Below are 16633 nucleotides of genomic sequence, written 5' to 3'. Positions count from 1 at the left end.
TCAGTCACTTCCGCCGTGTCCCAGCCGTGTCTGACTCTGCGACCCCGTGGACTGTGGCCCGCCGGCCGCCTCTGTCCAGGGGATTCTCCAGGCAAGAATACTGGGCTTGGTAGCCATGCCCTTCTCCAGGGCATCTTTCCCACCCAGGGACCGAACCTGGGTCTCCTGCGTTGCAGGCAGATTCTTTACTCTCAGCCACCAGGGGCTTCAAGTGCGTGAATTTCTGACGAGCCTCCCAGGTGTTCCTTTCAGACACTGAAATCCCAGCCTGACCGCCTTCCCTTCCCACCCCCAACACACACTCACACCACATCCCCACACCCCTGACCCTACTCCCCACCTCACAGACCCCCAAAGGATGCTGCCTTCCTTGTTGAGCAGCGAGGTTTCCAGGAGGCACTTGCTGAAAGAGGCCAGCCCACCCCCGAGAAGCTGGGGGTGCTCCCTGCTTCACCCCCTGCTGCCCTCCCTTCTCTCTCTGCTGCCAAGTCGAAGAAACACCTTCTATTTTTAAATATTTCAACTGTTACTATTAAGTAATATTGGCTCCTACTGCAACCCAGCTGTTAGGTGAAACCCATAACCAAACGTTAGGGGGTTGCTAAGAGGGAAATTCTGAAATGCCTTCTTCTCTGTTATGTAAACTTGACCTTATGTAACTGAAATGGCAAGGACGCTTGCAGAGGAGATCTGTGGCTTTCCTAGACCACCGAAACTATTTTTAATTTTCAGATAATGTGTTTTTTATCCATGGGGTTTAGGGTAAACCAAATGGCTTTCAGGAGGGGTAACCTGATTTATGGTCGGGTGAGCACAGCCCAGGCCCAGAGTGTGGGCGGGTGAGCAGGGCCCAGGGCTGCAGGGTGTGGCCGGATTGAACCTAGTGTCCGCAGCCGGGCAAGGTGCTGCGAACTCTCCAGCCTGGATGGCCGTCCCCGCTGGGGCCTTGGGGGCTACAAGGGGGCTCTTTAGTAAATGCTTGAGGATGGAATGCTGGTGCTTCTGTCTCACTGTGTCCCTGCGTTGTAATCATGTGAGAGTTCTCGTCCACTCACACCTGCTCATAAAGTCAGAGCCCCCGCTGGATTCCTCCACCAGGCACCTCCTCTGGGGCTCACATTTGTCTTCGTCAGCTGCCTTCATACGCGAGAACTTAGAGCACATCCCACCACCCCCTTTTTTTTGCTCCGAGCTGGCCTGCTTCTATTTTTAGTTTCCCGGAAGCACATTTGTGCACTTCTCGAAAGCCAAGTTCCCCCACTGCACGCCAGGTTTTTATTTACAGCCTCTTGCTCAATTTGCGCTTGCAAATATTTCCCAAAGACAGTTTCTCTTCTTGGGGGATGCAGAACAAATTAGAAACAGGCAAAGGATTTTCTGAAGAGATTTAAGGAGAAGTTCCGAGATTGAGAGTGGAGGGGGCTGGGAACCCGACGTTCGGCTTCATCTGGACTCACAGAGCACCCAGTGCAGATGGCTTGCTCTGTTTATGCACTCCAGATTCCCAGAAAAGAACGCCACGGGCTTCAGGGAAGCCAGGAAAACCAGCAGGACGGTGGATGTGTCCCTGAGCCAGAGTCCCCTCCACCCTCCTCCAGAACCGCCCGGGGGAGGTGGGGATGGGGGCGGGGGTTTGGGGACCCAGAGGGCTGTACCTGGAGGCCCACATGCCATCTAAGTCACTCTGTTTTCCGTAGACTCAGGTTTGGAATGCTGTCTTCATGTTGATACAGTGTGTTTATTACTCTGGAGGCTCTGTTAAAGAAAGCCTGTCTCTCGCAAGCGACTCAGATGGTAAAGAGTCCGCCTGCACTTCAGGCCCGGCTAGCTCAATCGGTAGAGCATGAGTTTCAGCGGGTCATCTAACACGACCCTGGAAAGACACGGACCAGATGAGAGTCAGACTCGGGTGGTGGGTAGTACGGCGGTGGCTCTACACCCGTGAAGTCCGGCTGAAGATGAGATCGTCTGGTTTATCGTCCGTTTGGAGCAGTGTGTGGGAACGGCTCTTGCTTGCTCTGTCTTCCCGTGTCCTACCCTCAGCACTCACGGATGGGATCGCAAAGAGTCGGACACGACTCCGCGACGGAACAACAGTCAGATTGTGGATGTGAAAAATCTGTCTTTAAAAAATGGCTCATTATTTGCCATCTTTTATCAGTTTAAAGTTGAGATATTTTATTCCGTGCAGTTGCCAAAAAAAAACCGATATTAATAGATGAAACAAAATATTGATCATTGTAGAAAGTTGAATATGAAGGTATTCCCGGCAGTCATCTCTGATTTTGTGTATCTTTGAGGATTGCCACAGGGAAAGGGCTGTTTTGTTTTGTCTGTAATGCTACAACCTGCCTGGTTCTTCAACCTCCTCCAGCTGTCATTTCCACATTTTTGCTCACATTAAGCACAGACAAACTTGGTCCACATGGTTCGTTTTAGCAATTCTATGGATTTTCTGTTTCCGAGTGAGTAATTCCTTTAATTTCTTTTACTCTTTATTATCTGTTCCTCCTTTTTTCTTGAATGAGATATAGCTTAATTTTTTAGTTCTTTTTCGAACTTTTTGAGTCCAGTGCTTAATTGTTTCGATTCCTTTTTAACAACGTTACTTAAATGTGTAAGACTGTGCAAGTTACTCTCTGAGTTCAGTGTAATCCATTCCTGAAATTTTCAGTATGTGATGAGCTCATTGAATTTACTTTATAAATTTTCTTTCCTTTCAGATTTGGAGTGTTCAAGAGAAAGGCGTTCAGTTGAATTTTTGCTTTTCTTCTGCTTTTATTGATTTCTTTTTCTGTGGCAGTGTGCATAGGACTTGGGGCCTGCAAATTGGATTCTGCGTATTTATATGGAAACTTTGTGTATGTGGCTTGATCGTCTTAAATGTTCTGTGGGAGTTTGAAAACATCACAGATTCTCTCATGGCACAGCCTTTTCACAGGCTGGCTCGGCTGAAGTGTTGATTGTATCACTCAGGTCCTCTGTATGCTCAGGGTTTATGTCCCTGGCGTCAAGCGTGGCAGAGCAGGTGCAGACCTGCGGCCAGGTCTGTGTTCCATTCGTCTCTTCTGACTTTTCTGCACTGTCCGTCTTGGCTTTCCTTAGAGGACACACAGCTCCAGGACGCCCTTTTCTCACCGTAACAGGTGTACCGACTGGCTTCCCAGGTGGCTCAGTGGTAAAAAATTACTCCTGCAATTCAGGAGAGCTGGATTTGACCCCTGGGTCAGGAAGATCCCTGGAGAAGGGAGTGGCAACCCACTGTATTATTCTTGCCTGGAAAATTCAAGGAGAGGAGCCTGGTGGGCTACAGTCCACGGGGTCGCAAAGAACGACTGATTGACTTCCACACACACACACGTGAAGTGGGCCTCGTCTTGTTACTTTCACACACACACACACACACACACGTGAAATGGGCCTCATCTTGTGACTTTCACACACACACACACACACACACACACACACACACACGTGAAGTGGGCCTCATCTTGTTACTTTCACACACACACACACACACACACACACACACACGTGAAATGGGCCTCATCTTGGTTAGGTTTTGCTTTAGGGCTGACCTTTGCGATACCGATGCTTTGACCTCAAATTTCTTTCGGTTGCTATTTGCCCATTCTGTTCTGGATGCTTCCTAGGTGGATAGTAGTTGTTGTTTTGTTTTTTACCTAATCTGCTCATTTTTGTGTGAGTAGATTCCATTTGCACTTGGTGACACAACAGATATATTTAGTTCTGAGCTTTTTGTCCAGTTTGTATGCTCTGTTTTCTGTGTTGAGTGCTTCTGGGTTTTGACTTCTTGTCTGCGGACTCTCTGGCCTCCTCTTTGGTTTTAGGGTGAGTGGTTATGTTGTCCTTCTGGTCACTTGGGAGGCTGTATCCTATTTCCACATGTTATTGCGGGATTGTTTACAAGCCCATATATTTAGCTAAATGGCTGTTTCTTGACACGGCCACTTTAGGCAGTGTTTGTGGATGCCTTGTGAGAGATTAGATAATTAGCACATACAGATGCTTTGGCCTTTTTTTTTTTCCTTCTTGTTCACTTTCTGATTTTGCTAGTTACAGTGCTATTTTTCATTCAGGCTATTCTCTTTATAACATATAAATGGTATACTTACCATCTACCATTTACTGATTTATCAACCTTAAAGCAGTATTGGCCGATTCCTAAGAAAGCGGAGAAAATGGAAATACACTGTTCTTTCCCCAGCACCTCGGTTTGTTTCGTTACAACTCTGCAAAACGTGAGGAACTTTAAGTTAACCCCGAGGTGTCTAGCAGTAGGGCCCAAAGATCCCGTCGGCTGGGTCCTCGCCGAGGCGAGGCGAGCAACCTGCTCTTTGGGCGATGCCGCCGGCACCCGGGCTGGGCCAGTGGGGCCACCCCGTGTGCTCCCTCCCGCCCGGGGGCCGGCGACCTCAGCTGCAGGGGCCCGGCTCTGCCCGAGCATCCCTGCTGACCCGAGTCCTCAGGGCGGCCACGGGGTTCTGTTTGTGTGTGGAGTGTTCTCAATGAACCCGTCTTGGGGGTGATAGCGCTAGTGGCAGGGGAAAAGGCCTGAAGTGGACACTCGTTTAGACACATCTTCTGCCACTTCCTTCTCTTCAGCCAAACCAGGGATTGTGGCATTTGGGAATCGCTGAGGATCCAGGTCCCCCGACAGACCTTCCTTCGTGTACCAGCTCTGCCCCTGCTGAGGAGACGCGTCAGGGTTAAAAATCAGAGCTTCCCTGGTGGCTAGTGGTAGAGAACCGGCCTGCAAGGCAGGAGACGGGGGCTCGATCCCTGGGTGGCGAAGATCCCCTGGAGAGGGAAATGGCAACCCGCTCCTGTCCTCTTGCCTGGAGAATCCCATAGACAGAGGAGCCTGGGGGCCTACAGCCCATGAGGTCGCAAAAGTGAGACACGACTGAGCAGCTAAACCACCGCCACGCGGCCCGAAGGAGGTGCTGAAGGCCGGGTTATCAGTGGGTGGGGCTGCAAAAGCTGCGGGTGCCGGAGCGTCTAGTGCAGGAGGCCGACACCGCCCTGTTCAGGCTCCCCCACCCGCAGGTGTGAGCACTCAGAGGATACCAGGCCATCAGCTGTTTGTTCCGAGGGCAGTGCGAGTACAGTCTAGTCACTTAGAGCCAATGCGTTCTGGAAGCTTTTTCTGTTTTCCTCTAAGAGAGTAAATAAGTGCATGTCTCTTGCCGAGCTGCTTCAGTCATGTCTGACTCTTGGCAACCCTTCACACCATGGCCCACCAGACTCCTCTGTCCATGGGATTCTCCAGGCAAGGATACTGCAGTGGGTGGCCATTTCCTCCTTCAGGGGATCTTCCCAACCCAGGGATCGAACCCTGGTCTCCTGCATGGCAGGCAAATTCCTTACCGCTAAACCACCAGGGAAAGCAGGGGAGGAGCTCTATCCTGACGATTATAGAGTCTGCATCATGGTGGCGTCTCTTGCCTTTCTGCTTATATTGTTACCCCTCAGCCAGCTCCTCTGCAGTGGTGTTGCCTGGAATCTTGTCTCAGTCAGCATTCCCCTTTAAAAGCAATACTTGCTGTATTATTTTTTTTTTAAAGAAATCCCCTTTTCAGGTTAAAGAAATTTTATTCACAGTTTGCTAAAAGCTTTTATAATGAATAGTTGTTGGATTATATAATATGCTTATTTTCATTATGATGATGTCATTATTAATCAGTGAATTACATTTATAGATGTTCTATAGAGATGTTTCATTCTCATTTTAAAATGCTGCATATTTTGGTCAATTATCGTTCTTTAGTTTCTTTTTTTTTTTTTTTTTTTTGTAGACTGCTAGATTAAGCTTGCTAATAACTCATTTGGGAATTTTGTGGCTGTATTCATGGCCAGGATTGTAATTTTTATTTTTTATAATGCCTTTGGTTTTTGTAACAAGGTTTTCTACTAGCCTCACAGAGAATGAGCATATTTTTCTAAAAGTGTGTCTATTTCTGTAGGTTTTTTAATTGATTGGCTTCAGGTTTGTCGTTGTATTTCCCATTTCTGCTGTATCTGACTTTTGGTGACCTCTTACGTTCCTAACGTTTAGTCTGTGCTTTACTCTCGTTTTCCAAGATACCCTTAACAGAAGTTTGTCTATTTTATTGATCTTTTCAAAGAACCAATTTCTTACTGTGTTGGTGTGTAAGAGTAATGAACATTTTCCATTTATCTATGTGTTTACTTTCTCCTCCCATCTGTTTTCCTTGGATTTGTTCTAGTGTTTTTTCTAAAGATACATCTATCTAGCTAATGAATTATATCCTTATTATTGTCAAGTATAATCATTCCAATTTGTCAGTTTCCTCCTAGTAAGACCAGAAACTTTCAAGTTACTCTAGGTAATTTTTTTCATTATCTTTCCATTCTGCTTATTTTTAAGTGGTTGTTAGTATTTCCTCTTTGACTCAGAAAGTGTTTAGAAATGTAGTTAAAAATTCCTTTTTAATTTTGTATCATAAACGTATTTCGGCACATTCAGAAGCAGAAAGACGAGCAGCAGGGCGTCCTCACGTTCTGTGAGCCAACCTGGCAGAACCAGGGCCTGTTCAGCCGTGTGGTCAGCGCCCCACCTCACCTCTTGCCTCCAACCGTGGATGCTTTGAGCCGAATCCCCCTCAGGGTGTCGTATCATCTGTAACTGTGCCAGGGCCTGCATCTCTAAAAGACAGGGATCTTCTTGTTTTCAAAACATGAACAATGCTATTTTCATATTAATGCAGTACTTGGATGCAGTCTCAAAAATGACAGGATGATCTCTGTTCATTTCCAAGGCAAACCATTCAGTATTACGGTAATCCAAGTCTGTGCCTCAACCAGTAATGCTGAAGAAGCTGAAGTTGAATGGTTCTATGAAGACCTACAAGACTTTTTAGAACTAACACCCAGTAAAGATGTCCTTTTCATTATAGGGGATGCAAAAGTAGGAAGTCAAGAAACACCTGGGGTAACAGGCAAATTTGGCCTTGAAGTACAGAATGAAGTAGGGCAAAGGCTAATAGAGTTCTGCCAAGAGAATGCCCTGGTCATAGCAAACACCCTCTTCCAACAGCAGAAGAGAAGACCCTACACATGGACATCACCAGATGGTCAACACCAAAATCAGATTGATTATGTTCTTTCCAGCCAAAGATAGAGAAACTCTATACAGTCAACAAAAACAAGACCAGGAGCTGACTGTGGCTCAGATCATGAACTCCTTATTGCCAAATTCAAAGTTAAATTGAAGGAAGTAGGGAAAACCACTAGATCACTCAGGTATGACCTAAAATCCCTTACAATTATACAGTGGAAGTGATACTTGGAGGTAAGTGTCAAGGGCCTGTCTTGGAGGTAAGATTCAACGGGAAAGACTAGAGATCTCTTCAAGAAAATTAGAGATACCAAGGGAACTTTTCATGCAAATATGGGCTCAATAAAGGACAGAAACTATATGGACCTAACAGAAGCAGAAGGTATTAAGAGGAGAAGGGGATGACAGAAGATGAGATGGCTGGATAGCATCACCGACTCGATAGACATGAGTTTGAATAAACTCCAGGAGTTGGTGATGGACAGGGAGGCCTGGTGTGCTGCAATTCATGGGGTTGCAAAGAGTTGGACACGACTGAGCAACTGAACTGAACTGAACTGAACTGAAGATTCAAGGGATTAGATCTGATAGACAGAGTGCCTGAAGAACTATGGGCAGAGGTCCCTGACATTGTACAGGAGGCAATGATAAAGACCCTCCCCAAGAAAAAGAAATGCAAAAAGGCAAACTGGTTGTCTGAGGAGGCCTTACAAATAGCTGAGAAAAAAAGAGAAGCCAAAGGCAAAGGAGAAAAGGAAAGATATACCCATTGAATGCAGAGTTCCAAACAGTAGCAACAAGAGATAAGAAAGCCTTCCTCAGCGATCAATGCAAAGAAACAAAGGAAAACAAGAGAGTGGGAAAGACTAGAGATCTCTTCAAGAAAATTATAGATGCCAAGGGAACTTTTCATGCAAAGATGGGCTCAATAAAGGACAGAAATGATATGGACCTACAGAAGCAGAAGGCATTAAGAAGAGGTAGCAAGAATACACAGAAGAACTGTTAAAAAAAAAGGTCTTCATGACCCAGATAACCACAATGGTGTGATCACTCACCTAGAGCCAGACATCCTGCAATGTGAAGTCAAGTGGGCCTTAGGAAGCATCACTACAAACAAAGCTACTGGAAGTGATGGAATTCCAGTTGAGGTATTTCAAATCCTAAAAGATGATGCTGTGAAAGTGCTGCAGTCAATATGCCAGCACATTGAAAAACTCAGCAGTGGCCACAGGACTGGAAAAGGTCAGATTTCATTCCAATCCCTAAGAAAGATAATGCCAAAGAATGCTCAAACTACCACACAATTGCACTCATCTCACACTCTAGTAAAGTAATGCTCAAAATTCTCCAAGCCAGGCTTCAACAGTACGTAAACCATGAAATTCCTGATGTTCAAGCTGGATTTGGAAAAGACAGAGGAACCAGAGATCAAATTGCCAACATCTGTCACATTATCGAAAAAGCAGGAGAGTTCCAGAAAAACATCTACTTCTGCTTTATTGACTACGCCAAAGCCTTTGACTGTGGATCACAACAAACTGTGGAAAATTCTTCAAGTGATGGGAGTAGCAGAACACCTGACCTGCCTCCTGAGAAACCTGTATGCAGGTCAGGAAGCAACAGTTAGAACTGGATATGGAACAACAGACTGGTTCCAAATAGGAAAAGGAGTACGTCAAGGCTGTATATTGTCACCCTGCTTATTTAACTTATATGCAGAGTACATCATGAGAAATGCTGGGCTGGATTAAGCACAAGTTGGAATCAAGATTGCCAGAAGAAATATCAATAACCTCTTTTATGCAGATGACACCACCCTTATGGCAGAAAGTGAAGAAGAACTAAAGAGCTTCTTGATGAAAGTGAAAGAGGAGAGAGAAAACGTTGGCTTAAAACTCAACATTCAGAAAACCAAGATCATGGCATCTGGTCCCATCACTTCATGGCAAATGGATGGCGAACCAGTGGAAACAGTGGCAGACTTTATTTTTGGGTGCTCTAAAATCATTGCAGATGGTGACTGCAGCTGTGAAATAAAAACACTCCTTGGAAGGAAAGTTATGACCAACCTAGACAGCATATTGAAAAGCAGAGACATTCCTTTGACAACAAAGGTCCGTCTAAAGGCTATGGTTTTTCCAGTAGTCATGTATGGATGTGAGAGTTGGACTGTAAAGAAAGCTGAGCGCCAAAGAATTGATGCTTTTGAATTGTGGTGTTGGAGAAGACTCTTGAGAGTCCCTTGGACTGCAAGGAGATCCAACCAGTCCATCCTAAAGGAGATCAGTCCTGGGTGTTCATTGGCAGGACTGATGCTGAAGCTGAAACTCCAATACTTTGGCCACCTGATGTGAAGAACTGACTCATTTGAAAAGATCCCAATGCTAGGAAAGATTGAAGGCAGGAGGAGTAGGGGACGACAGAGGATGAGACGGTTGGATGGCATAACCAGCTCAATGGACATGAGTTTGAGCAAGGTCCGGGAGTGGTGATGGACAGGGAGGCCTGCAGTCCATGAGATCGCCAAGAGTCAGACACAACTGAGTGACTGAGCTGACCTGAACAATTCTTCAGCTTTATCCAATGTTGCTGCCAAGTCGCTTCAGTCATGTCCGACTCTGTGCGACCCCATAGACGGCAGCCCGCAAGGCTCCTCTGTCCATGGGATTCTCCAGGCAAGAGTACCGGAGTGGGTTGTCATTGCCTTCTCCTTACTCAGTGTTAACCTAGTGTTTATATGTCCCTGATACAAGTTTGTGTGTGTGTGTGTTAAGTAAAATTGATCTACACACCTGTGTTGGTTCCAGGTACACAACATAGTAATTCTGTGGTTCTATACATTAAAAGAGATCCACCCAGTCCATCCTCAAGGAGATCAGTCCTGGGTGTTCATTGGAGGGACTGATGTTGAAGCTGAAACTCCCAATACTTTGGCCACCTGATGCGGAGAGCTGACTCATTTGAAAAGACCCTGATGCTGGGAAAGATTGAGGGCAGGAGGAGAAGGGGACGACAGAGGATGAGATGGCTGGATGGCATCATCGACTCAATGTCCATGGGTTTGGGTAGACTCTGGGAGTTGGTGATGGACAGGGAGGCCTGGCGTGCTGCGGTTCATGGGGTTGCAAAGAGTCGGACACGACTAAGTGACTGAACTGAACTGATACATTAAAAAATGTCATCATGATAAGTCTAGTTACCACTTGTCACCATGCAAAGCTAGGATAAGTCCCCTACATACAGACCTTCAAGTTGCGAACTCTCAAGGATGCAAATCTATTTTCCATCCTCATCAGGCGTGAGTGAGACAGCAGCTTGTCCTCTGTCTCCTGTTGCTGACGCTCCTTCAGCTCTACCATCTCCCCCTCCTCTCCCGAGTCCCGTCAGTAACCCTTCTTGCCTGTTCATTCCGTGCCAGGCCCTGTGTGCCAGCTGTTGTGTTGGACTGCCGTAGTTTTCAAGGCGCTGTCCTGTAAAGTTGCAGATGTCTCGTTTATTTTGTGTTTGTTTTTACCTGTGTCATGTGTGAGAAGTGTCATAACGCTGTAACAGGGCGGCATGGTGCAGCTGATTGTGATCGTCGGGTACCCAGGCCCACGCGGCTCAGTGTGTGAACAATTGGACTTAAGGGACACACTCTGGGAACGGAACTTGTTCGTGTGTGGGGCCTTCCTGCACTACCATCTTACGGACTGTGTTCCCTGTGGCCGACATTACATCCCTGTGACTTACTTATTTTAAATCTGCAAGTTTGGATCTTTTATCTCCCTCACCTGCTTCACTCATACCCCACCCTTCTTCCCCTCTCGCAACCACCAGTTTGTTCTTATCTTTGAGTCTGTTTCTATTATGTTTGTTCATTTTTGTTATTGTTTTGTTTTTCAGATTTCACATATGTGAAGTCATGTGGTATTTGCCTTTCTCTACCTGACTTATTTCACTTAGTATAATACCCTTCAGGTTCATCCATGTTTTCATACATGGCAAGATTTTGTTCTTTCCTATGGCTGAAATTTCGTTGTGTTTATATACCACATCCTCTTTATCCCCTGTCACGGCTTCACGGCTCTCCTGGATTCCCTGATGGCTCAGTTGGTAAAGAATTTGACTGCAATGCAGGAGACCCCAGTTCAATTCCTGGGTAGGGAAGATCCCCTGGAGAAGGGATAGGCTACCCACTCCAGTATTCTCGGGCCTCCCTTGTGGCTCAGCTGGTAGAGAGTCCGCCTGCAATGTGGGAGACCTGGGTTCAATCCCTGGGTTGGAAAGATCCCCTGGAGAAGGGAAAGGCTAACCACTCCAGTATTCTGGCCTGGAGAGTTCTTTGGGCTGTATTGTCCATGGGGTCACAAAGAGCCGGACACAACTGAGCGATTTTCACTTCACTTCTTTATCCCTTCACCCTGCTGGTGTTTAGAGCATATGTCTCTTTATTTCATTGTTTGACACAGGGTCCATTTAATGTTCATACATGGTGGCTGGTCTGTCTCCAGCTCATCTGTAAGATTCCTCCTGCCTTTTTTTGAGCTTTGCGGTGTACCGCTGAAGATACTGGGTTGTCTGTCCCGCAGGGTCTCCCTGGGTTCTAGATTTCACTTGATTTCCTCCCTGAGTTGTCATTAAAAGCGGACCTCTTGCCTGAGTTTCCTGTCCATCGGTGGTTAGACCTGGGGGTTTGATCAGAGTCAGTTGTGATTATTTCTGGCTGGACTCTAGGTGCAGTTGTGTACGTCCATTGGGAGGACCAGCTCTGTGTGTGTGGGTGGGGGCGCTTAGCAGCCACGTGTCTTTTCTTTCTCCTTAAAATCATTTTACTGAGCTAGCCACACCCCCCGTCACTGCCCTGAGGCCCTCCTCTTGGTCTCCAGCAGGTCCGTGTGGACAGTTATCCTGTGAACCTCTGTCTTCCGCCTCCACCCGTGTGGAGGGCAGGGGTCCCAGGGCCCTCGGACGCTCCCACCTCCCCACCGGCCCCCAGCGTTTCCTCCGTGACTTCATCCACAAGTCAGACACTGCCGTCCGCCTCCTTGCTGTTCGTGTGGACTGGTTATCGTGCGTGTCGGATTCTCCGCTCGCCTTTCCTCCCGCGTCTCAGACCCGCCATGGGCTGGCTCTTTCTCCCCCGAAGGCTCGTCGGCGCGTCTGTGGCCTGTGTCAGCCCGATGCGGCCCTGTCTGTGTGTGCTCTGCATGCAGTCTTGACCGCCGCTCCCCAGCACGTGGTTCTGGCTTCGCAGGTGGTCCTGTCTGCCCTCGGAGCTGGCTCGCGGTTCTCTGGCCGTTCCCACGCGCCCCTCGTCGGCTACTTACGCGTCCCCGGGGCCTGCTGACCCTCTTCTCTCGAGTCTGTGGTTCCGCTTGGAGGCTGTCTTGATTGCTGTCCTTTGTTGGGGTCCCTGCCTGGCTATGCCTTCCGTGTCTCCCACCAGTCTGGAAATGCTCAGCCGTCTGTCTTAGGTGCTGCCTCTGACCTCCAACCTTCTCTGCGGGGGGCCCACACTTTGGAACCAACCACCAGGCCTGAGACACAGGCCGCACCCTCCCTGCTGGCGGTGGGGCTGCCAGGCTGCAGGTGCCCGGGGGCCGGGGCCGGGGGATGGGGTGGGTGGGGTGGGTGAGAAGGGAGCGGGGGGCCTCGTTGAAGCGATGGTCTGCTTTTGCAGAACTGTGAGATCGCCTGGATTCCGCCCCATTGTCTGAGTTCTCTCCCCTTCGTGCCCCCGTCCTACAAAGGCCTTTTTCTTTCTTTGACAAAAGGAAAGAAGCGGGTGGAGGGGGCCCTGACCTCCACGCCTCAGCAGCTGCCGCGGGATCAGCACCCCGTCCTGAGGAGATGAAGCCGGTGCCTCTTCCCTGTCTGCATCAAATACACGCACTCGCGTTCCTTCAGCCCCGCGTGAAGCCGGCGTGTCTCCGCATCCTGTTCACATCCTTAAGTTGAGAAGCCGTCTTGGCTCCGTGTCTGGGGAGCCCGGGGCCCCTCTGTCCTGCAGCGCAGACAGTGTGCCCTCCGGGGCCTCTGGCCCTGGTGTGCTGGGACCCGAGTCTGGGTGCTCTGGATGCCTGTCCCCAGGCGCGTTCGTGACTCTGCCTTCAGTTGTCACGTGTGCAGACGCTGAGGGCCAGCTCGCGCCCTTCTGGGGGTCTCTCCTGCATCCTGACCACCTGGTCTCGCTTTGGGTCTTCACCACCCTCAGTAAACTCGCCTTCTGGGCCCACTTTAGGGGGAGGGTGTTCAGCAGCTCTGGAGGCAAGACGGGCTCAGCTCAGCCCGCTGCACCCAGACACCCCTCCCGCCAGGTCAGCTCTCCCTGGGGTCTTCTCCCTGCGTTCACGCCGCCCCTGCCATGGGGTCTCCGGGCTTGAGGCTGCGTCCTGGCCCTCGATGGACGCTGGTCACATGCACGGCCCCTGGGTGGCCGCTGGTCCTCAGGGATTTGGACTCACATTAGCCGCAACCCCACACTGGACGTTGAGAGACCAGGTGCCTGTGCCAGGGCCCACCCGCTTCTCTCTCAGTAGCATTACCTGGACACATGCCCTGGTGCCTGGAAGTGGGGCCCTGGGGCTGCTTTCCACGAGTGGTCCCACCTCCCGCCTACTAGCTCCCGCGGTCCCTGACCGGGTCCTCGCTGGTGTCTGCAGACACACGGGCCCAGTGGGGACCTCGAAGAGGAGGATCGTGGCAGCTGCAGGAGAGGCCCTCACGGTGGTGGGTGAGGGGCGGCCAGGCCTCCGTGTGCCGATGGCCTTAGACTCTCCGCCAGGGAGAAGCCCGTTGAAAACGTGGGGTTTGGGGAGGAGGTGTGAGTGAGTGGAGGTGAAACCCAGCTTAGGGGAAGAGACAGTGGGGTAAAACATTACCTGGTATTAATGGTGGATTGCTCTTTTTAGCAGCGAAAGTGAGCTATCGGGAACTTGCCGTTTGCATCTCTGCTCAGCAGCTGAGTTTGCTTGGCGGTGCTGGTCAGCCTGTTTCCCGGGGCCGGTTGGGTGGTGCAGACCCGGCCTGGCTGCACCCTTGGGGCCGTGTCTCGGCCATGAGCAGGTGTTCTCGGAGCAGACCCCTGGGAGCCCTTTGGGAAAAGTAGAGGTTTTGCTTCCCTGGAAAGCACTGGCCTGCGGGGTGCTAGAGCGAGCTGGCCATCCCGGGGGATGCCCAGCCTTTGGTCAGGGCAGAATCCACAGCCGGAGCCGTGGGCAGGGAGTTAGGGGTCTGCCAGCCCTGGTGGCGGGGGGTGCTCTCAGAGCCCCAGAGCGGGCGTGCTCAGGCTGCAGGGGGCCTCATCACCCGAGCGCTGCTGGAGCCCCAGGCACCCCGGGCTCTGCTGCTCCCACTGCCCTAAGCTGCCAACACCACCCCGCCTAGAACCACTACCCCAGGTGACCTGTGCCACCCCGCCTGAGAACCACTGCCCCAGTGCCCGGCGGGCCCCCTCCTCCCAGCTCTTCCTGCTCTGTCGCCCACGGGCATCCTGTCGCCCATGGTTGGTGTCCAGTTCCGAGTTTGTCAGGGACATTTGCTGTGTAGCCTCGGCCAAGTTGCTTAGACTCTCCGAGCTTCTTTCCCTGCCTGTCCAGTGGGGATGACGTTGGCTCCATCCATGTCCTGCAGGGTCCCTGTTTACACGTGAAGCTAGCCCAGGCCAGCAGCCTGCAGACCTGCGGCCCGCAGTGACTCAGGGCCGCCCTGGGGTCTTGGGGTGTCTGCCCCCGACGCCCCCTCCTGCCTTTGGCCTGAGGCTCTTGGTCTGCTCCGACCTGTCTCTGCTTGGTTTTGAAGAGCAATCCACTGCCTTCTTGTCTGGAGGCAGAGGCTGGGCCGAGCAGGGCCTGAAGGTGCGTGCTCCTCCCTCGTGACGTGCAGGTGTGTGCAAGGCACCCACGTGCAGAAAGCAGCTCAGAGGCGCCGCGGGTCGCACCCTCCCCGCCCCAGGCCAGATGCAGAAAGCCTTCCCATGTAACACATGGATAAAGTGTGTGTGGCTCGGCCGTCTGACTCTGTGTGGCCCCGTGGACTAAAGCCCACCAAGCTGCTCTCTCCATGGGATTCTCCAGGCAAGAGAACTGGAGTGGGGTGCCATTCCCTTCTCCAGGGGATCTTCCTGACCCAGGGATCAAACCTAGGTCTCTGGATATACATGTATAAATACCACTATATGTTTATTTCTGTACATTCTGATCTCAGCTGAAAACAAGACAATATAAAACACAATAGTATGTTCTTGCTCCATACTATTTATTATTTATTTTCATTTTCAAGTATAATTTATATTCTGCTAAGTTGTTCACATAAGCTCATTTATTTGGCGTCGCCTGTGTACATACATCTGAATGAGGCTAAAAAGCAGGGCAAGCCATACTCGTCTACATGAGAAGCTGAGATGGGGCCACTTGTCTTATTTACCTTCCCTACAGAATGTTTTTAAATGTTTACATTAAAAAGCACTTCTGACTTCTCTACCTCATTTCCCCTTTATACACACACACACACAGTATTAAATAGAATAATTGTAATTCAGTTAAGAGCACCTTTGGGGAAAATGATACTGCATATAAATCAGTATTTTGAATGGAACTTGATTATGACTGTTCAGCCGTTTTGAATGATATTTCTAATAAGTTATGCACCCAAAGTTCCACGGTGAGATGAGGCAGATTGAATACATAGATCTAATTTCACTAACTCCTGAAATTCACAAAAGCTCCAGTAACAATATACACGTTATAAACTGTGGCAACCAAAGCCCAGATGGTGGTCTCCGTGTTTCCCCCTGAAGCAGCCCAGTGTCCTTGGAGATGTCACTGGTTCCTCCTGGGGACCAGGAAGTGCAGGGCGTTTCGGGACAGCTGTCACAGCCACACGGAGGGCTGTCCCCAGGGTCCCCGTGGGTTCTGGGTGACCCGGCACCCTCACGCAGGCTGCCTGAGGACACGTGTGAACATCAGAGCAGGACTGCAGAGGCCCGGTTCCCTGCGATCCCGAAGCCAGACCTGGGGCGGCCAGCTCAGTAAGGTGGAAGATTGGCAAATGAAAGACCGTCAAGCACTGGCCCTGCCTTCCTGCTAAAAGCTGTGTGTGGGGATAACATGACAGTTGACTCGGGCCCTTTCTCACCATGGAAGTCACACCCGGCCAGCACCTCGGGACCGACAGATGGGGCTGGAAGGGCTGTGCTGACAGGCCCGACAGCATCATCGGTGACCCCGTTAGCTGCTGGCGACACAGGAGCCCAGGGGACACCGGACTCTCTGGGGGTGGCCCTGCTGGGAATCGGAGCTTCGTCCCCCAGACTCTAGACGCAGTCCTACTCCCAGGGAATCCGTCATGTGGGTCTGCACCTCAGATACAGTCAGCGCGGGACAGGTGACCAGAGTCTTCAGCCCGTCAGCTGGAGAGGGTGCGGGCATGAGGGAGAAGACGGGGGATCTTTAGATTACAAAGAATTCACGGGCTATATCAGCCAGTTGCAGTGACAGACCTTAGCTGAATCTTAATTTGTTTTTGGCTACACAGGATCTTCGTTGC

General features: G+C 50.1%; 1 protein-coding gene across 6 annotated transcripts in view; it reads left to right on the top strand.

Annotated features, from left to right (window-relative positions):
• HDAC4 (histone deacetylase 4) overlaps window positions 1-16633 on the top strand; it is a 284862-nt gene that overhangs the window by 154556 nt on the left and 113673 nt on the right. The gene's annotated exons all lie outside the window — the stretch shown is intronic.

Source organism: Muntiacus reevesi, chromosome 1, assembly GCF_963930625.1.
Source record: "Muntiacus reevesi chromosome 1, mMunRee1.1, whole genome shotgun sequence".
NCBI lineage: Eukaryota > Metazoa > Chordata > Mammalia > Artiodactyla > Cervidae > Muntiacus > Muntiacus reevesi.
This window is presented reverse-complemented; position numbering and strand designations above follow the sequence as displayed.